The sequence below is a fragment of the Triturus cristatus genome, chromosome 2_1, assembly GCF_964204655.1.
Source record: "Triturus cristatus chromosome 2_1, aTriCri1.1, whole genome shotgun sequence".
NCBI classification, from domain to species: Eukaryota; Metazoa; Chordata; class Amphibia; order Caudata; family Salamandridae; genus Triturus; species Triturus cristatus.
Window position 1 is genome coordinate 1,128,330,118 of NC_140581.1, and position 23,379 is coordinate 1,128,353,496.

General features: G+C 43.1%; 1 protein-coding gene across 4 annotated transcripts in view; it reads left to right on the forward strand.

Moving 5' to 3' along the window:
• MAPK10 (mitogen-activated protein kinase 10) overlaps nt 1-23,379 on the forward strand; it is a 948,252-nt gene that overhangs the window by 258,443 nt on the left and 666,430 nt on the right. For all 4 annotated transcript variants that reach the window (XM_085636553.1, XM_085636554.1, XM_085636551.1 and 1 more), the window contains exon 2: nt 12,398-12,525. The gene's annotated coding sequence lies outside the window, so the exon portion shown is untranslated. The remainder of the gene's footprint in view (nt 1-12,397; nt 12,526-23,379) is intronic.

Sequence of the window (23,379 nt, forward strand, 5' to 3'; positions counted from 1 at the left end):
AAGAAATCTGGTGAGCAATGGGGAATTGAGAATATTCATCCATGATGATGAGGTTGTACTTTCCCGACTTCAGTGGGCCAAAGAAGTCGATGGCCACATGTTGCCAGACACCATCTGGTAAGTCCGACATCTGCAGGGGAGCGTGTGGTTCTTCTCGCCCTACCAGTTGACAGTGTGGGCAGTCTTGTAGTGTGGCCTCCACCATTTGATCAAGGGAGGGGAACCTGACACGCTCTTGCAGCGCTTTCTTCGTGGCTACTACTCCTCGATGTCCTTCATGTGCTAAATTTACAATTCCTTGTTGCAGATGGCTGGGAATGACGATTCTCCGACCTCTTAGTAATAGTCCATTGCCACTGATGGAGAGTTCATCTTTGACGTGTTTGAATGACCTGAGTTCCTGTGTGTTGATGGCGTCACTTATCTTCGGTTCTTCTATGTGCCGCCAGGAGTCCGTGCGAACACGATGCATGATGTTTTGGATAGTGACATTGTTTGTAGACGTGTCAATGATGGCTTCTAATGGAACAGCCGGTGGGCAAGCTCGATCAATGACGAAATGGAGATATTCTTCCGCTACAGAGTGTCGCGCTTGTGTCAGAGTTTGGGGATGCCGTGAGATGTAGTCCTCCGGATTCTCTGCCTTCCCCGGTTTGTGAATAATGGTGTACGTGTAGTCTTGCAGGCGGATGCCCCATCATTTGACTCGTGGAGGCATCTTCGCCCTGGGGTTCCCAAAAATGGTTATCAGTGCTTGTTGGTCAGTGATGAGTGTGAAGTGCTTGCCATACACGAAGAGGTGAAAATGTTCACACGCCCATAAGACTGCCAGGCTTTCCTTTTCCGGTTGGGAGTATGCCTTTTCGGTGTCAGTAAGACTGCGGCTGGCGAATGCAACAATGTGGCGTTGGTCTGCTTCGTCATCATATTGCGCTAAAATCACTCCTAGCCCAACAGGGCTAGCATCTACAGTGATTTCTGTCTTTCGCTTGGGGTTGAAATACGCCAAGTTGATGGATGAGCTCACCGCTGCCTTGATTTTGTTGAAAGCTCGATCACACGTGGCTGACCATTGAAACCTTTGTCCTTGTCGAGTTAGTTCCCTCAGGGGGTAACTGATGGTGGCGTAGTCTTTGAGGTAGCGGGGACACAGTAACTGACCATACCCAAGAACGAGCGGATGTCGCTAACATCTTGCGGCTGTGGAGTGTGCGATAGGGCTGACACTTTTTCGGGGTCCAGTTTCATGCCCTCTTTTGAGAATATGTGGCCGTAGAATTTGAGAGTTGAATTGTGGAACTCACATTTGTCCTGATTGAGTGTGAGGTTTGCGTTGAGAAGGGCGTGACACACTCGGTCCAGCGCTTTGTCGTGATCTTTCTGGGTTTCTCCAAACACCAAGATGTCGTTGCTGTAGTTGAAAGCATTGGGGATGTCTTGTATGACCCACCGAACAGCCTCCTGGAAAATCTCAGCAGCTGATGAGATCCCGAAATTGAAGCGTTTGTACCTGAAAAGTCCTTGGTGTGTGGTGAAGGTGGTGATGTATTGTGATCGTTCATGCAGTTCGAGCTGGTGGTACCCCTTGTTGAGGTCTAATTTTGAGAAAACTGTTGCCCCGTTCAGGCGTGTGATCATGTCGCTGATGTGCGGGCCTGGGTGTCTCTCTCTTTCGATGGCTGTGTTCGGGGCTCCAATGTCTACGCACAGGCGTACTTTGTTGTCCTGGCCTTTCTTGGGCACAGCCACGACTGGCGACACCCATGGGGTGGGGCCCGTTGATCTTTCTATGATGTCTGCCTTTAGTAGATTTGGGAGTTCGTCATCTACCGCTTGTTGTAAGTGAAATGGCACTTTCCTGTGATGCTGTGCCACTGGCGTCACTTGCTCATTGATGTGCAACTTGACCTTGAAATGAGCTAGCTTTCCTAAGACGTTGAACAGCTTCGGGAACTTGTTGACAATGTCTGGCGAGTCGTCCACGTTGTACAGGATCTCAACCAGCTTCAGGCGTTCCGCTGTTGGTAGGCTGAGAAGACAGTCTGCCGCTTCAGGGCCTTCAATCACGTGAATTTGTGCTTGAATTTTCCTGTCCTTGTAGGTCAGTGTAGTACGAAATTGTCCTAGACAAGGTAATGGTTCTCTGGACATCCACGTGTATACCCATACTGCGGCTGGGTTTGGATTTTTGGTTTCGGGTTCATGCTTAGGTATTCAATGGCGCATATGTAGTTGAGTGATGCGCCTGTATCGAGAACAAGCTTGGAAGAGTGACTTCCTATTCGGATATTTAGTCGCGGGTACTTCTTCAGTCTATCTGGATCCGCCACCATGCAGACGTATTCATCGCTGTCTTGTGAAATGGGTGTAAGAGAGGATGATTCTCTGGATGTTGACCGTTGAGATCGATATGATCTGTGTGACTGTGTTCTGGAGTTTGATGAGCTTGTCGAGTGGTCTCTCCATCCCTGCACAGCCTTTGCGTGATGGCGTGCTCCTGTGTTTTGTTTGGTCTGTCTCGTCTCTGTGCGCCTGGCTAGGCAAGCGGCTTCAAAGTGGTTGTCTTTCCCACATCGGTGGCATTGTTGACCAATGGCTGGACATTGATTCATGTGTGGGTAGTCTTGGCTGCACCGGTAACACTGTGAGGGGTGCCTACGGGAGTGACTGTTCTTTGTCCCTCGGTGGGGTGACTTTGTACGAAGTGATCTTGCGAATCTTCCCGAGGTGCGACGGTCGAGAAGGGGCCTCGGTTTTGTGTGAGATTGCACACGCAGAGCTTGTTCTTTTTTTCGGTTTTGCTGGCGTCCATTTTCTTCGCGTGTTCTTCCGCTTGATCATTAATGCGAGTAAGTTCCTCTATTTCGTCTAGAGTGTAGTGCTTCTTCAGTAGTCAGTGGCGTAGTGATTCAGATTGACATCCGTCAATGATTCGTAGACATAGTGCATCTTTTGTAGTGAAGTTGTCGAATTCACAATAACGAGCTAGATGTTTTAGACGGGAGATGAAGTCGCCCATGGGTTCGTCTCGCTCTTGGGACGCGAGGTTGAATGTGTACCGCTTTGTAGTCGAGGTTCCGCTTGGGAAGAAACTTCTTGTTCAACGCTTCTCTCACGGCCTCATATGACGCAGCGTTGGCCGGAGGTAGGTCTTTGATGATTTGTCCGACGTCTTTGCCTACAAGATTACGTAGGGCTATAAGTTGTTGGTTGGAGTCACGGACTTGTGACCCCTTCATGAAGTCCTCAAAATCCTCAAGCCAACTCTTCCATGCAGGGCCCATGCTGCTACTAGACGTCAGTGGTAGTCGTTCAGTGGGGCGAAGGTATGATACTCCCATGGGTATCGGTCCAGGCGACGGGGCACCATGTGCTGTACTGGGCGCAGCTTGCTGCGTTGAGTCAGGGTCCGAAATGGTGGGGTGCAACGTGACTCTAGTGGGTCTTAGAGATGTTTGCAAAAGTTCATTCTCACTTTGGCAGGCTCCAGGGATCTTTTTAGTAGACTGCCGTGTCAGGACTAAGCTTGTCTAATGCAGAGTGCCTGACTTTAAAATGGCTTCCAGGGGGACTCATGCAGGTGCTTCAATTCCACGTTTCATAGGGCATTGTGAGCTTACCCCAGTTGGCAGGCTGCCTCTCTTGATTCCAGCTTGCCAATTAGGCCCTCCACCGCATTGTTTCTTTAATTATGGGCCGCCGACGCCCGCTGTCCTCGTTTCTTTTGATTTTTGGCGCTCCACTCTCGTTAGCGGCAGCGCACGCTTCCTCAGGTTTGCGGGAATAACTAGGGGGTGCCTTTGATCCCACCCTGTCGTCGCCAGTGTTCTATCCTGCAAAGTAAAGGAAATACATGCGGAGACGAGATGCAGGAGTAACTTTCTTTATTCCTCTCTCCCTAGTTTCATTTTACTTACTGCGGCTTTCCCCCACGGCCCCTCCCTTTCCTCCCTCCAGCTATGCCTGACTTCGGAACAACCGGAAGACAGGCATAACAATGTGACACTTTCTTGTGCCACATTGTTGATGCATGTATTACTTTTGGAGTGTTACAGGTGTTTAGAGTGTTTCACATGTGCAAACAAGATTTTCAAAGCAAAAACGTACACAAATTAGCATTGATGTACTTTACCCTTTTCCATGGTTCAGTGCTTAATTTGAGCCAGTGGTTTCTGGTGCTCAGCACCAGCACTTAATCATCAATACTAACGCTTTTAATGGGCACCAGTTAAGGACACATTAATTTATGGTAGGCACAGGTAGATTAAGTGATTTGCCCAGAATCACAGGATGTTGAGCAGGCGCCGAGACTCGAGCCTTGTTCCCACACTCCAAAGTCAGCAGCTCTGGCCATTATGCCACATCCTCTCTCCACTTTTATGATTAGTAGTTGGTTCTTTCTAGGTGGCGCTAACAGAAGAAATGGGCTTGTGCAAGCTGCCTCCTGTTGAGAGTCCCGGCACTTATGGTTTTTTTTACAAATTAACCACTCCCCTGATTCTTCACAGAGGTCTGTGGAGCTCTCTCAAAATTTCCCTTTGGATAAAAGCGATATCAGTTAATACTCTAGGAGCCTCCCACTCTACTCCTGTAACTTTTGGAGTTCTATCACTTCGAGACATTAGAGACCAAAGGGAATTCACTTATTGGATCTCTTTAAAATGGCCGCACGTCCATGGAAACCACGTTTACAAGTCCATGAATGTATTTATAGGTGTTTATATAGCGCTAACCTAGCTGGGCGGCAAGAAAATGTTGTATATTGATGGTGCGTGCTGGGAGATGATACAAGAACCTGTACACCAAATGGGGATTTACTACCTGTAATTACACATTTGACATTACATTTCATGTATTTTCAATTGCATTACACGTTTACAATTTTAGGATCAGAGAGATTAAGTGATTTGTCCAGAATTTTATGATTTACGATAAAGTGCCCTTACTTGGTGGGATCATCCGAAACATACAAGAATCAGTCAATTGAGCTAGTGTTTCCTTAGGGAACACACATATGTGTTTGATCACCACTTGCAAAATCCTGTCAAGCTCAGAGGTGATAATACCTGCTCAGAACATCCCCACACCTACACCTCAGACATGTATTATATTCAGCATGGTCAATACCATGCACTGTCTCAGATGTAAAATACATTTCATAGTTAATTTTTTGTCATCACACACTGAAGGAAATTCTCTCCCTGTGCATGCACCATTTACACTTAGGATTCCACCAAACCCCTGCTACGCCCACACTGAGGGCCTCAATATTAGTGGCCCAGTGTTTGGCCTGCTATTTCCCCCTTCAAGAGTTACTCATACCAGAGGAATGGGTGAACCCAGGCGTTGGGGGTAGCACGGATTTGAGGTGTACCCTGTAGGTACCCTCAAATGTGAGTGATTACTATTGAAACTGGTAAACCTACACCAATATTGCCTAGCATTACCTGATGTATTCCTGTTTTTCACCCGGACATTTTGCAAAGTCCATAGGAAAAATAACTACCAGCTTCATCGAAATTACTGGGGCTCTTGAAATTAGGGTCTAGGTGTCATAAAATTCCACTTTTAACCTTGGCTTGTATTTCCTTGGTAGCTGAAACAGTAAATCATCTCAAGGGTGGTATAATTTAGGTGCAGTAAGCAGTACTAAATGTTTTATAGCAATGTAGGTTTATCAACCAGAAGTTAGAGCCGGTTACACATAGAGGTATATTCAAAAGAAAATGTTGGAGTGTGGAGTTGCACCAAATTTGGCAGCGATGCACCCATCATTTTCAAAACGCTGGGATGCACCCTTTTCACAAGATTAGTGGGTGGAGCTGTGGCTATTTGATAGGCCTGCCTGGAGGCATGGGTGTTACCCATCCTGAAAGAGGTTCATTGAAGCACCTGCATACTTCCCTTCTCCAGTTGGGAAGCCACGTTCCCCTTCCCTTCAGGTATGGTGATAGCAGGGGTTGAACCAGAAATGTGAGCCTCAGCCCTCTTTACCAGTTTTTTCATTTCTAAATGCACTTCTGCAAATACGACTATGATCACGATTCAAGGCGCTCATCGAGGTGACCAGTAGCACAGTACATGGGGAACTGAAAACCTCCATGATCCTTCAGTCATCCTAGCTGCTTGCGATGCACTCGAAAGAGGAGGCAAAATGGGGCAAGTGTGCCAGAGAAGATACAAAATGAATACTAATTTAGTGACATGGTAAATTTTGTTTTCATCAAGAACAAATGCCACAAACAACTGTCTCACCCATGCCTAGCCTTGATCCATATTTGGACCGGATAAGCATCACTGCCATTTCTCCCTGTGGTGGCACCACACGAGACGTACGATGGATCGTCTCCAGATAAATGTCTCTGAGGGATTGTTAGTAAGTCAGTCAGTCAAAACACAGTTTATTGGTACCATGATCCATTACACTCAACAGACCATCATAAATATTTCATATTCATTAAATACATCACATTGTACAGTTGTCAATTCTCCCATGACACTTAAGGCATATAAATACTACAAAATGACATCCATAAAATTCTATAAAACCAATCCTTATTCATTATTAAAATTATTTTATAATGTAAATAAGTAAAATGTCTTTCTTCTTCATCATCTGTAAAATTCTATCTAACAACACTTGTTACTTCCAAAGCATTCACAGCCAGTAGAAAATTCAATGCTCCATGGACCAGATCTATTACAATCACTCTAAGTGAGCTTGCAAACCATAGTGGCTGGTAGACACATGGGCAGGGTCAAGCCACAAATGCCACAAAAAGTAGGGAAAGATTGACACATTTGCTAAACCACTACCTGTAGAAAAAACAATAGTGGAGACAAACACTCCCCTTCCTCTAATGGAGACACTGCCAAACAGCCAAGATCCTCATCTACAGATCCAATACTACAAGCAACCCAGAGCTCTAAATTAGTGGTCGAAGTTAAAATTGATGCTGTGGGTATATATGTGTCAAGATCTGATGAAAGCAGTTAAAAGAGTCACAGAGGCAGAAATGCACATCTCTGAACTAGAGGACATAATTAAAATTGTTCAATCTATGGTGGGCCAACTGGCAATGACCTCAACCAATCTGATCCGGCGAGCAGAAGATTTGGAAGGCCAATCCCAATAGAATAACCTACACTTTTAGGGCTTTCCTGAGGGATCTTATGGCAGGGACCCAGAGGGTTTCTTAAAATACTTGTCAACAACCATTGTCTCTGAATCTGACCTCTCCTCATGCTTCATAATGGAGAGGGCCGACAGGGTGCTAAAGGCACAGCGCCCCACTGGATCTGCTCTATTTCCCGTTATAGCTGTAAGAGAGACAATCTATGAATACAAGAAAATATTGGTCTTTTCAAACTACACTATGTCAGCCCAGAAACAATGGAAAATGTATGATCAAGTCATGATCAAACTGAAAGCCATGAGACTCAAATACATGCTTTTATTTCTGTAAAAAAGAAGGTGATCTTTCAATCTAATTCTTTTTTGTTTGGAACGCCAGAGCAAGCATGGAAATGGATTGAGGAGTGACTGAGATTATCAACTACAGATAGGCCACTGAAATCATTGCAGGAGACTCCCAAGAAGGATCGCTGCTGCACACACTCAGGGACACGAGCCACTCATCCTAAGAATACCCTCGACCTCGCAAGAAAACTGATATCCAACCCTCTTGAAACGTAAGAAGACGAACACAAGGGAAGATCACCCTACATGAGCCAAAGTGGCATAAAGCCAGAACCAAATGTAAACCACACACATGTACAACACAACAGGGCAGAACTGTGATGGGTCAGATCTTCCTAGACAATTGAAATCATTATGACACAAGATTCACTGTGCTTTTTTATTGATGTATCTAACGGATCCTAATTGAGGGGCTAATTATGGATGGTCAGACCTTTGACAGGTGGGGACATCCGAAATATTTCACAGAACAGGGTGTATCTACAATCTATCTCCAGTTAAAGGGTTTGAGTTGGGGAATGCTGGGGAAATGGATGTATCCACTTTTCTCGCAACCTGTTGGGTCTTCACACCTCGTTGATATGACAGATACTTCCATGTTCCGAAGTATAGGAAGTGAGGTTAGTATAATTCCAGATATTGCTCTACAAACCCAATTGACAGTAATGTCTGACCCAGTGATGAATTTGTAACCTGGGGCAATATCTACACACCACCATGAAGCCAATTCTCCAATTCGGTGTGTCCCCTGGAACGTTTATGGTATGTTGACCAAGATAAAAAAAAAGTGCCATCTCAAAGTAAGCCAAAAGACATCCAGCAGATGTGCTGATGTTGCAGGAGACGCACCTGGAGGGTAGTGACCGTCACAGGTGGGGACGTCCTAAATATTTCTTGTTACAAGGTGTAACAAACATGTAACTCTAGTTAAAGGGTTTGAGTTGGGGAATGCTGGGGAAATGGATGTATCCACTTTTCTCCCAACCTGTTGGGTCTTCACCCCTCGTTGATATGACAGATGCTTCCACGTTCTGAAGTATCGGGAGTGGGGTGAGGTTATTTTATGGTCCATCAGTTAGTATAATTCCAGATATTGCTCTACAAACCCAATTGACAGTAATGGCTGACCCAGTGATGAATTTGTAACCTGGGGCAATATCTACACACCACCATGAAGCCAATTCTCCAATTCGGTGTGTCCCCTGGAACGTTAATGGTATGTTGACCAAGATAAAGAAAAGTGCCATCTTAAAGAAAGCCAAAAGACATCCGGCAGATGTGCTGATGTTGCAGGAGACGCTCCTGGAGGGTAGTGACTGTCACTGTTGCTGTTTTAAGTGACATGGTTTTTCTAGGGTATATCATGCTGGTTTCCATGGGGGTCTAACGAGGGGTAGCAATCCTCAATCACATTCAACTTCCACTACAGGTCAAATACACCAAAACAGATAAATATGGACACTAAATTATAATAGCACACTACCTGTGAAATTCTTAAATAACACTAGTATACTCACCCCCAACTGCAACACACATGTTTCTCAATCACTTGAGTGCTATAATGTTAGAAGACCTATCCAGCCTCACAGTTTTAAAGGGGACTTTAATGGCCTCATGAGTGGAGATCTCACGAGAATTGGACCTCGTTGGTATCCCGAGCCTGTCCTCGTATCTCCTTTCAAGGCCTCTCCATTCTCTGGAAGCAACTCCACCTGGAAGTGGATAGCTATACTTTCCTATCAGGAGTACATAAATTATCTTCCCAATTAGATTACTTGTTTTACTCCTTCCACATACTTACATAAGATAACGGCATTGCAAAAACAAGCATGGGGACTAAATGATCATGGCCATATCTAACTACTTATATCAAGCACACATCCCCAACATGGTTTCCCATGGAAGTTAAGCTCCTGGTGGCTCACCATGCAGGGTTTTTGAAACACAATAACAATGGAAACCACACACTACTTTCAAACAAACATGCATACTGTTGCCTTGCTAACTATGATATGGGAGGAATGTCATTATGTTATTAATGGAGTAGTCATCTCCACTATATCCCACTACAAGCACATAAAAAACATCTACCTACTCATCACTGAAATAACAGTGCAGAGATCAGAAAGTAAGTGTGTGGAAGAAGATCCCAATACTCATATTCATAAATTACAACAGGCCAAAATACAATACCAGAAAATACTCCTAGACGAGAAAAGACAGGTCTGGTTGCCATCACAATATAGACTATATGAGCATGGAAACAAGACAGGCAAGTACCCACTGGCTTAGCAAGAGAGAGGGGGAACACTGTCACATGCATTGCACTAGAGATAGAGCTGGTGCCGTACATACACTTCCCATGGATATTGCCAGTGCCTTAGCACAATATTACATTATGCTATACAACCAAAGACCCACTCCAGGGTGGATCAGATCTCATGCACTTCATGAGATCACCTCACCTATCTCATCTCAAAGCGGATCAATCCAGACCAGAACTCTCAATGAACCTTTCTCTACTGACGATATTAGTGAGGTCGTATCACACATGGCCTCTAAAAAGGCACCAGATACAAAGGCACCAGACCCCAACAGTGTTCCCTTAGAATTCCATACAATATTCACAAAACGCCTTGCCAAGCCCCTCTTGGACTTATTCGCAAGTGCTAGGGAAGGGGTTAAACTCCCTGTGGGCCTGAATAACGTAAACGTAAACTTTTGTGTATGCTTACGTTTATCTTCTTGGTATCCACAAAGTGCAAGTTAATAGTAAGTTTACAACTACAGAGACTCCGCATTCAGGGCAGAGAACTCCGCATATAAAAGAATAGGACAGGGCTATCTTTTAGTGTGAGGAGTCCTTCTCCCCAACTGCAGTCTTGGCAGTCGTAAACTTACTACTAACTCATACTTTGTGAATACCCCAAAAATTTAAACTTACACAAAAGTGTAAGTTTACCATTGTGAATCATGCCCTCTGTGTCTTCATGACAAACACATTATTAATTGCTAAGGCTGACAAACCTACTGACCGATGTGCCTCATAAAGACTCATCTTCTTTTTGCACAACAATAGCACCTTTATCCCAAACTTTTTGAATTCTTCTGTCCAGTTATATATCAGAGACTGACAACAAAAACGACAATTTTTAACGCCACATCTGGACAAATTATGCATAAGGATATTGTGCATGGACAAATTACGTATAGACAAATTGTACATGAAAGATTATGCGCAGACAAATAATGCATATACAAATTGTGTATAGAAAATTATGCACGGACAAAAAATGCATAGACAAATTGTGGATGGAAATTATGCATAGACAAATTGTGGCTGAAAAATTATGCATAGAAAAATTGTGCACGGACAGTTTGTTGATAGATACTTGGGGAAAGCCCCTCAATTTGTCTTCTCTCTACTAAGACACTTTTACCTTGAGTACCTGGAAGCATCTCTTTCTTTACACGAAATGTGACGATCATAGACTGATGGAAAGCACAGGCCAGCATCCGGCACATTGCTCATCCCTACTCCTCATTGGCTGTCGTGGATCTTTCTTGTTAAGGAAACATCGCGCAATAACCACTCCACGCTGATTAATTTAGCGTAAAAGGCCATTTATTAGGACAAGGTTGTACAACTTACCATAACATCAAACCCCCAACAATCCCCAACTTCATGCCTCTCATTCCTCCATTCACTCCCACACTCCAATTACTCCTTCCCACATCACCCAGCGACCTCCTCACTAATCCCATTCGCTTCCTCCATTCCCTTTCAACCACCTCCATCATTTCCAGCCATCCTGCCTGACGCACCCCCACCTTGCACCTATATCCCCCTCCCCGGAAGGGTGAGTATGCCCGTCATGGACTCCCCCCCTCCCAAGTACCGCCAGCCACATCTCAACCCGTCCTAAACTGGCACGCTTTAAACAATGCCACCCTTACCCCCCTAGAACAGTCGGGTGGGCGGGTGGACAATTTTAAACTTCCCTAACCCTCCCTAAGGCGCTGGGGACAGGAAGAGGCAGAACTTCCTCTCCTGCCCCCTTTTAACCTTGCCTACGACCCCACCCCTTAACCCCGCTACATCACCCTGTCCTGATCCCGCGCGAATTCCCCAGGGGAAGACTGGTCTGCCGACATCACTTCCCCTGGGGGCCGCAGTGGAGAGCAAGAGACTGCAATTCTCATTCCAAGCGTGCTCTCACGTACTGCAGAGGAGGCACATTTATTTAATGGCATTGCATTGCTTTATATAGTTTTTAATGCACAACAAATGCCAGGGCAGCCTCCAGCTGCGGCACACCATAGGACAAACATACATCAAGCAATTAGCAAGGCCACAAGCACGCCCAGAGAGATGCAGGACAGCCACAGAATAATGATGAGGAGGCACGGGTTAGACAATGCGGAAATAAGGAAACTGAGCAGGAATCGTGGTAGCCTGTTTATTTATCGGCGCTCCAGTGAATCAAACTAAAGGTTGTCAGAACGAGGTCTGTGATCGCCTGGGAAACTCGGGGGAATCGAATTTGCTTATAAACAAAAAAAAAAGGCGGATAGAAGTTCAGAAGTTCAAATATCCTATAATATTCAGTCATTTTATGGAGCTCGCGAAAGAAATGTCTTTGTGCCATTGCGAAGAAGGGTTTTGCCGTGATCTGCTATCTCCGTGTTTTATGTTATCAATAAAAATCACGATAAGAAGAAATTACTTTTTTTTGCAAAAGCCGAAACATAATGCACGACAGATTTTAAACAGTTGAAAAATAATGCGGTGCAGTAAAATGTCTTGTAAAGAACACGATCAACGATTTCGCCCGTAATGCGCCACAGGTTGTAACACAAATTGTTCCCACGTTGGTGGCTTCGCTCTAAATTGTGCACTGTCTTTCTTTTACCCAGGAGACGACCACGTTTTTACAGGGTATGTGAACAGCGAAGAATTTGACAACATATTTTGCCAAAACAAGGGTGCAAGTGCCGGCTGTGATTCCTAAACGATACACGTCAAGAGGTTGCACACAAATCTAGTAAGTACCAGTGTGAACAAATTGACAAATTCTCTGCTTCGTCCATTTATTGAAGATGCGCATGTTGTCTCTGGTCATCGGGTGCAGTTACACACTCAGGGGTGTAGCTACCAGTGGTGCAGCAGGCGCAGTGGGCCGGGGCCCATTGAACCTTGATAATTGTAATATTTACTTCCCTCTGTGCAGTTTGCCTCCAGGTACCCCAGTATGCCTCATGTTTGAACCTGCATTACATGAGTGGTTGTAATGCTGTAATGTTAAAATATATATGTAACTATATGAGCCTGGATGACTAAAGTTATTCTCTGGCTTAAAAAACATGAAAACAGAAAATAGAGTCTTAAGACTGCTTTAAGCCAGGAAGCAAGTCTGATGTTATGTATGCCCTGGCTTAAGAAGTCTTCCAACCTTCTTAAGCCAAGAGTGGCAGACTTCTGATTGCCCTAAGCCAGGCCAAATCTCTTCATAAATCATGGCTACATTTCCAAGCTTAAAATAGTCTTACAGCTGTATTATGTAAGAGAAAAACGTCAGCAAATCAGGTCCTGTGTTTTTGCAAACATCATTAAAAATACATAACATACAAACCGAATTCAACATTTCTGCCCAAACCTTAGAAGATAGGAGATTCCAAGTTTAAGGTGCAACACAGCCGTTGTGTGGTACATCAAACAGACCTTACAATGCTCATCATGCCGCTACCTTTATCTAATGTGAAATTATAGAAAGATTGCCAAATACCAAGGGCTACACCGTTTGCTATGGGCCAATAACCCAAGTTATAGGCGTGAGATGCAGGCGAGGGCCTATAATGAGGGAAGGGCCTTTAACAAATAGCATTGTTTGAGGGCTATGAGATTTTTGTGTAGGGTTTTAAGTATGCAGGAAGAATGGCGCTCTAAACTGGTAGCGGTAAGTAAGGCAAATACAACAAGAGAAAATGATGCGGTGCTACAAGGTCAGAGGAAACCCCAATAACCCCTGAAGGGAGTGGCAGGGGCCCACTCTATAAATGCAACAAAGGTCCTGTGCACACGTTAGGTAAATACAAGTAAATGTCTGTACGAGGAAACACAATGTAATGGCAGGAATGGAGACAGGGTCAACACCAGTAGACGGTTTGTGCTCATGTAAAATATATTTGAACCTTCTTCTTCAGAAGGAGAGCATCACAGATAAACCAGCATTGTTTGAGGGCTATAAGGCTATTAGAGTATTCTGCAACTGAAGGCAGAATGTTCTAAATAAAAAAAGGTGGTAAAAGAAATGCAAACATCGGAGCAAACGGCACAGACCAGCCATTATTAGCCCCGAGCCACTCCATTGTCTTCAGAGGAGCTTTGAACATTCCAATGCTCTGATTTCTAATATTACTATTGATGGCATCACTAATATCATGAGTAACTTGAATGAGAGTCTCCTGACTTTATCTGAAATGTTATCATCAGCATGCTGCCTTAAGGGGCGTTTCAGGGCAGTAAAAGGAACACATACATGAGAAGTTGGCCTTTAGGAGCTTAGACACAGTTTTGTAATCCACAGCAGACCTAAGGTCTTGCAGAACATCTTCCAAAAGCTGAACGGCAACAAATCTAGAGGAGTGAGTTCCATTTTTGAGATGCCTAATGGCTGAATGCCTTGATGAGAAATTGTGAGGTGGGGTTTGGTTTTGTGTGCTTCTCAGTACCTAGGACTGTACTGTGTTCGATGTGTGATGTGAAAGTTAAGCATTGGGATCAATTGCAAAAGGGCCATAAATTGTCACATTGGGTGGCTGGGTCGCAATGTCTTATTCGTTGATATATTGGCTTTTGGTTTTAGTGCCGCAGAGTTGTGGTCGGAGGGTTTTAACACTTGCTTCTGAATCTTTATAATCAACTGCATTTCCTACCATAAAGCATCATGCCGATATTTTTGTACCTTACTTAAAACAGCACAACACATAACTGGAAAGCGACACAGATTCACCCCCAGGAGTCTCGTAGTGCTATATAACAGTTCTTTATTGTTATCCAACTTTGTGGACTTCAGGAGGACAAAAACAATGAATGTACTTGCTGGGATTCAAACCTAATGTCTTGGGTTCAAATTCTGGAGTAGTTCACCGAGGCATTATGCAGGGATGTTTGGAATGGCCTCTTTTTTTATAATGCAGCCTGTTTGTTGCACCTCCTCTGCCTTGCTAGCACATGTTCAAAAATAGCACAGATCATATTTTCGATGTGCACTCGTGTCTGTAAATCGTCTTCGAGTTGTGAACAAGTCTTCGACAAGAGAACGAATAGCATCTGTTACCATGTTTGCACAAAATACGTGTGGCTTAACAACACAGTCAATCCCACAACTGTGTTATTACCACGAGTTCCATCACACCACATGTCATTACAACGTCTTGCTTTAGGGAAGCGCTGGACTTTTAATAGTTTTAATTACTATTCCAACTCCAGTCAGTGAATGAGTAGGGAAGGTGTTGGAATTAAAATCCAACACCAGTCCAACACTGTATTCCCTAAGCAAGTCGTTGAAATGACTTGCTCTATAATGGAACTCTGTTAGCATCGCCGGCATGGCACTGACTGTTGTAAAGGCACTACGATGTAATGCCTGCGTTGTGATATATGTTTTCCCCAAGAAGACCAATGAGGCGTGCATTCAGATCCTTTTTTAGCTCCCACTATAAGAGCAAACAAGCCAAGGTTTCTTGGCTTGCTGGATAGTTTACATTAAGGGTCGTTGACATAAATTCTATAATGTGTTTATTTTAAGCAAAGTTGAAACTATATATGTAATATGGATTTATGTAAAAGGTTCATGTGGCTCGAACTGTGACATCCAGAGCACTGGAGCACTAAACATCTATTCATCAATATAAGTCTTTCAACAATTCACCATCAATGAAAATAAAGCTTTTGTAAAGCAGCAGTGCATGACTAATAGGATTCAGCAGTTTGAATGTTTTTCAAGTTGTAACTTAATTTATAGAAAAGTCTGATAAAGTGCAAAAATTGGTGACAGAATTATTCCCGCCAAGGCATAAAAATTAGAAAAATTGCGGATTCTAGTTATCTTGTTCTCGAACATTGGTAGCTCGGTGGCATGGCAGCTGGATTATTGTGTTAATAGTCACTGGGATCAGTATTTATTGAGTTTATGTAGTTTATACCACACTCCGAATGGTGTGAGGCACTCAAATAGCATTTGGTATGTCAGTCAAAGGTACTCACTCTGCTGGGCTCAGAGAAATGCAAGACTGGGTCAGTCTTGTTGGTAGTAAAACATACTTAAAGCAGGTTTCAAATGGGGGGGGGGGGTACTTGGCTGACGGAGCTATTTAACTGCTTTGCCAGCACTCCCTGCAGGAGACTGCCTTTTCTAGATGACAGTGGCATTGTAAAAAACTGCATTTTCATATGTAAAAACATTAAAATCCTACAGTTTTCTAACATTGTTAACTAGTGATGAGTGACAAATGTTTGGAAAATCATGAAACCTGTATTAAAAATAAAAAGATAACTGTGCCACCCGCATTTCAGGAAGAAGCGCACCCTGCACAGATCCCTCTTGGGCAAAGCTCCGTCAATGGTTATAGCCTGGAATATCGAGCACGTTATATTCTGATACCTTAATATTGTAGCCAAAATATCGAGGACCAAAATGTCGAAACGTAATTGTATATTTGGAAGATTAGATTTACTTTTCTTACATCCAAATGTCCATATCTTGACAATATATATATATTGACACGGTGCATATATATAGCAGTGGCGGCTCCTCCAGTAAGGTGGAGGAGCGTCTTCCCACTGCTAATTCAGCAGTGAAAAAAAGAAAATGATAATAACAAGATGTTATTACCATTTTCTTTCGGGAGTCAGGACGGGCTGGCTCCCTGATGCCATAGCAGGGGAGGAGTGGTTAGCACTCCTCTAAGTACACATGACAGTTTAGCTGGCCCTCTAGGGACGGCCAAACTGTCATGCGCACTTGGCATGTTCTTCATTGGGCTTTGTTGCACTGCCCTGTGGAGAACATGCCCAGCCTCCCCTGGCACTGCCTGAGCATCCAAACAGGATGCTCAGGCCAATCACTACGCTGCTCCTGCAACATCGTGATTGGCTGTGAGAGCCCAGATGCCTGAGTGCTTCTGTTGCTTCCAGCAGAAGAGGAGAGGAGTTCGGAGGAAGGAGAGGCACGCGGCTGAGAAGGTAAATTTTTTTATTTTTGTTAAACCCCCAGGTCCGACACCGCCCCACAATTCTCGTTCTGAGCGAGCCGCCACTGATATATAGAGTTAGCTATAGAAAATCTATACCTACTTACCTGTTGAAATTTCTGTCCATGATATATTGGCTATGATATTAACATATAACGATAATCCCAACTTGATATTCCATAACCTGCAATGCTGTCCTGATACATGTCGGACTCACCACCTCCTCCTTAGCTCGCAAATTCCTTCAATAAACATGGTTATTAAGAAACATCTTCTTGGACCTAAATAATTCCTTTCTCCCTGTATACTCTCTCTGCCCTCTCTTGCTGTTTCTCTAACCATGTCTTGCTTGACCTCAATGTCCATAAATGATGCTCAGCTTCATGATTTAACTATGCTTCTTTCACATTTGCACCCTAATGACATGCAATTGCACTTACCCTGGTTACCTCTCCCGTTGCTCTTGCCAATGTCCGGGTGACATCCTTTGAGACAAGATTCTTTGTACTTTGATGACAATGTGCCTTTTATGATGGCCTCCTTTTACATATCTCAAAGATTCATAGAAATGTGCACTTAGCTAGCAATTATCAGATAATTCTCTTATTTTGCTTTTAGATATCTGAGCTTCGGTGTTACTTTGTTACCCAAAATTATGATTACTGCAGAAATGCTAAATGAATCCTTTAAAATTAATGTAAGTGCTTCTCCTGCTCTTGTTATTGCAATGTTTGCTGCAACACCCACCAATTTTTTTACAATAAATCAATCAATCAGGTTTCTTGTAGAACGCAACTATTTACCCGTGAGGGTCTCAAGGCACTGGGGGAGAGGTGTGCAGTTCAGTGCTTCTTTGCACCTGTTATTGCAAACACCTGTGGACCCTGCTTTGAAACTGATCTCACCAAGCCCCTCCTCAACTAATATTATTCCACTGCCATTGTGCAGTTCCCTGAAACTCAGACAGTTGGAGTCTGTGCTATATAAAACAATTGGGAAATAAATGAAGAATAAATAAGGGAAGAGAGATGTAATTACTTTTAACTCTGGGAAACTCTAGTGCCTAAAGAAGCTCTGTGTAGTCTGCAGCAGGTAGGAGAGACATTAGTTTTCTCAGTATCAAAAGACATCACAAGCTGAAACTCACCAGGTATCTTGGCTGTGGTATCTTTCCAGCTAGAAGGCAAGTCCTTCGGATCCTGTTGTGTTAGTGGAGCCTGAACACTCTGTGACCTATTCAGCTGATCCGCTATCAGCATTTAGACATCTGCCAAGAAGAACCGCATTAGTTGTGGCACAAATCCATACTCCTGAGTAGTCATGCAATTATTTTGCCATTCACTAGTCACCAAAGTCAAAGTAATGGCCCACCGACCCATTTCATGACAATCAGTCTCTTGTTAGCTGCAGTTCATTAGATGCGGCCATATCTGATTTGTTCTTTAATCACATCGACCGCATTGTTAAGACACTTTCTAATTCACACGACGATTATTTAATCTGTTATGTGATTGAATGTGCATCAAGTAATTAATAGAGTGACTCAACCCCAAGGCACTAAAGAGTCTGATAGTCAGTACAACTGATCACGGTGCTCATCATCAGAACATTTGAAAAAAAAGTTACTGATCCAAAATGTTAATAAACAGTACATCTTTCTACTCAATTTCTCATGAAGCTTCAGTTGAGATTTTTTTCAAATAAAAAAATTAAAATATATATATATATGTAAAAGCTGACACGATATCAGACCAAGCAAATGGTTAGGTGGCATTCTTCTATAGATCCTCACTCAATAACAATAAAAAAAGATCATAGAGGTTGACATCATGTCGGGGAAGGTTGAGGGAAAAGAGAGAAGGTAACAGAAATCAATTCTAGCTTCCTTGTCTCTATACAAAACCAGCAGGCCCGAAGCCTGTTCATGGAATTCTCAGTGAGTAACCACTCTCTCCTTTATGGAGGTGATGTTTTCACTGCACCACTGTATTCAAGCTAGCCCGGCTGATGAGGGTGACACCCCGAAACCTGACGCAGGATGCTTGTTTTCAGTCCAGGGAGGACCTGGCCTGGCAGATCTGGCTGGACTGTTCCCATGAGGAGCAGGGTCAAGGATGATTTGCATATGTCTGGGTCCAAAATGGGGTGGCGTGGTTAGCAAACAAATTGTGTATTAAACCCAGTTCTTTGAGACGGGGGGTAAATGTTTGCATTTTTCAGCATTCCGTCCATCAATTGTTCTTTTTGCTTTTGTCGTCCTAGGTAATGTTTTAAAGTCAGAAATACGGGTGGTCTGAGAGAAGCTGGGAGACTTAGTGGGGATTGTATGGGTTTGTTCAGGATGTCAACTTTTTTTGCAGGACCTGGAACAAAAACCCCATGAGGGTCCCTCTGGAAAATTTGTTCGAACTATAATGTGATTATGAGGGAATTAGCTTCCTGAGATTACATTATCACCTTTACACAGAAATCAAATTCACTCACAATAACAGAATTCTTTTTTTTTTTTTTTACTAATCTAATAAATTATAACCTTGGGTCCTGTAGTAGCGTGCTAATCACCACCTTCAATGGGCCATCAGGGGTAGTTAAGTGCTATATAAATACCATTTACAATTACAATTACAATCTATCAGTGGATCTATCTTTATTACACAAAGAAAGGCTAACATTTAATTTCATTTGAGCTTGCTATCTAAATTAAACAAACCTCATCACAGTTGCGAATCTTTGCCTTTCTATATAAATGAAATAACAGCTGCACATGACCGAATTCCCTGTGTGTTTTTTAAAAGCAGAGGTAACTGTTTGTTACGGAGGTCAAGTTGTGGATATTAGACTCAGTTCTAATGAGTTCCAACTCCTGTATGCTTAGGGCCTGATTCACAGAGGTAAACTTAAACTTTTGTGAAAGTTTACGATTGTTTGCTATTCACAAAGGTATTATACTAGTAATATCTTTACTACTGCGGAGTCTCTGCACACAAAAAGATAAGACTGTCCTCTAAGTACAATTGATTTGACGATTCAGAGCTCAAAAAGAACCCCTCTCTTAGAGGCAGGTATTTCAAGCCACTCTCTCTCTTGTACACGTTCTTTGCCTCCAAACAGCCCTTGAGCAGCTTCTCTAGTGCGTATGACATTCTGACTAAATCAAATTAGTATTGCTACCATTGCCTCTCAGGCACATGTTGCTATCATTTTTTATATTAAATCAGTGAGTGCCATAAATAATTCTCTTACATTGTGCTTCCACACAAAAAACTGGCATGCTTTTCTGTCATTTTACTTACTCTATTAAAAATCCTTTTCAATTATTTTTATATGCTCAGTTTAAGAAGTTCATTGCCATCTTCAATAATAAATAATGAGATTTTCCTTGCAATCCTACCTGAAATAAACGTTTTATCTTGAGTAAATTCTTTGAAAAATATAAGTACTGCTCCACTGGATCGTAGACTGATGAGACGCAGTAATGACTTGGTTCTTCAAAAATAGATGTATAAGCAAATTGTAAGGTTAAAACTAGTTGCAAAGAGATTGACATGCCTCACACTAGGCTTCCTGTGCATGTGAATAGAGTGCATATTCAAAGTAAAACAAGTATCGGCAAAGCCAATAGTCTTGTGTTGGTCGTCAGCCCTTCAGCTTTGTCATGTTTGTTTTGTTTTGTCATTGTTCATGCAAAACTGTATTGCTGGGGAAGTTGCTGGGCCATCATCAATCTGAAATAATATTGAGTAAAAGCAAAAATATATTTGGGGTCTCAAAGCACAAATTGGCATAGTAGTCCAGTAGGGTAAACAGCGTTTAGTTCGCAAGCGGAACAACGCATGTCATAACAACGCGGTCGTTACAACGACTGCGTTGTTATTTCGCATACTGTTACAACGCAAGTCGGAAAAACGACTTGCGTAAAGGGGGAAGAAGGTGTTTTTATTTAAAACCCAACACCTTCCCTAGTATCCGCACAGACCGGAGTTGGAATAGTAAATTATACTATTCCAACATCCAGCACCCCCTACAGCAAGTTGTTGTTCCGACTTGCATTGTAACGGTATGCGAAATAACAACGCGGTCGTTGTAACAACGGTGTTGTTATGGCATGCGTTGTAAACCCATGCGAGAAAAAGGTATATATTCGTCCAGTAGCACTTAAGTTAACATATGTTTTGGTGGATGTGCTCCTTGTGAAAGAACAGACTGCTGTCATTCACCCAGTCACTAGGTGCTATCCCGGAACCTAAACGTGTTGCAAAAATCCTGGGCATACTCATCGACAATGCATTAACCATGCAAGACCAAGTGCAAGCGCTGTGCGGAAAAAGCTTTGCTACACTAAAATTATTAAGAAGACTCTTCTCATGGATCCCTTTATGCTGCAGAAATACTATCACCCAGGGTCTACCTTCTAGTAAACTAGATTACGGGATATGTGGTCATGCCTGAGTATCTTTTTTCCCGACTGCAAGTGATCCAAAATGCCGCTGCCAAGCTGATCTGTAATAAAAGCAAATTCAGCTCAGCATCAGAATGTTTGAGGGAGCTCCATTGGCTGCCCGTGTGTCAAAAGGACAAGTTTAAGCTACTGTGTTATGCACACAGGGCGCTACACAAGTGTGGTCTCCGAATTCTACAGGACAAAATCGAATTCTATATTCTCACAGGAAAATTGAGGTCCTGCCATCATGTTTTTGCCAAAATCAAACGCATTAAGAAATCTAGGGCAGGGGGTCACTCTTTCTCCAACCTGGCAGCTGTCCACTGGAATGAACTTCCTCTACATCTTTGCCTTATGGACGAGTACATGTCATTCAGAAAGAAGCTGAAAATATGGTTGTTCCCCGGGATATAGGTACTAGCACCTGCAGCCTCATAATATAGTTCCCTCTGTTCCTAGTGCTAGGGCTTCACTACTTGTTTCTCAGGATAATGCTCCAAGCTCCGTGATATACCTTGGGCAAAATGTTGCACTTAATATATACAAATACAAATACATTCAAGTTACCCAATGGCTGAAGAGGGCTAACTCATTGCCCCATGATGCATGTGAATAACTGAAAAATGGATGAAGAGGGTTGGCTAAAAACCCTATGAGTAAGTATATTACATGTATATTTTTTGTAATATGAAAAGATTTTGGCTAACGCCAAACCTAGAAAACACATAATGTCAGATTCAAGAGTTTTTGCTCATCAGACGTGGGGACATTTAAAACTAAAGTAGGCATACCAGAGAGCAGCTTAAACCTAAAAGGACTGCCATGTGTGCTTGCAGCCATAGTTGCTTCTATTTAAAATCCACACTGGTTCAAGGTGTTACTTATATCGCATTGTGCTCTGCAGTGGGGCCAGTGCAAGGTGATTTATTTTTCCATAGACAAAACATATATGGCCTGATTTAGATTTTGGTGGACAGGTAACTCTGTCACTTCGGTGACGGATATCCCATCCGCCAAAATATAAATCTTATAGGATACTATGGGATTTATATTTCGGTGGACGGGATATCTGTCACCGTTGTGAAGGAGTACCATGTCCGCTGAAATCTAAATCAGACCTAAGTTTTGAAAGATCTTAATTCCAAACTTGATACAGAGGTCATTTGTAGTTTTAGGTCAATGCATTATTTATTAAGGTAAGCCCTTTTGTACTGGTACTTTTACCAACTCAGAAGCTATCTGAAGAGAAGTGGAGCAGTGGATTGAGAAAGCTATTACAAATTATAATGTAATATTTTTTCCGCAGGGTCAGAGTGGGGTGGGGTGGTGACTCACAGCCAAATACTTATTTCTAGCTACGCTGCTGATAGCACTCACACCAGTTCTGCTGATATGTGGGGTTTTAGCAGGCAAGCTCATACTGATGGCAGTAAGATTCAAAGTGCTGATTCACGGAAAATGCATGATGAGAGAAGACATAATACTACACCTCATAGACAATTATGGTTGCATTGTAAAAACAACATCACCGGCTCCTGCATATTCATTGGCTCTACTTACAAGAGAATGCACTGCCTGAGGCAATAAGTCTCTGTCCAAAGGAGTAGACAGAACACATAAATACTCTCCACTTGCGCCCACATCAAGAATAACTGAGCGAGTAAACCTGTTTCTCCCTATAGGGTATAACTTTTCACATGTCGTATCTTTCTTTTTCATCTTCTACCTCTTCTCCCCTCTTCCTCTCTCCTGCCTTTTTCTTTTGTCTGTCACCTTTTCCTCTTCTTTTTGTCTTCCCCTCTCTCCTCCATATATCTCATTTTTTACTCCCTACCGTCATCTGCCCTGCTCCTTTTGTCCCGCCCTCTCTCAAATCAAATAACGCTCTTCTCCATTTATCTCTCTCCGCCTCCTGCATCGCTCTCCCTACTCCACTTGTCTCCTCCTCTTTCTTTTCTGCACTCAAACTCCGCTGCACATTTGTCTCTTTCTATCTGTCTCTTTCTGTCTCTCCCCTCCTTTTGACCCGGTCCTTTCCTTTCACTGTTCGGGTTCCATTTCTCCAGCACTTAATTTGTAAAAAAAATAAGTGCAAGGGCCCTTGTCAGGAGGACACTACAGTTTGCACCACCAATTGCTCCTGTCAGAGCTGCTAATGACAGTACCATCACTACTAACTGTCACGCTCATACTAGTGTGACAA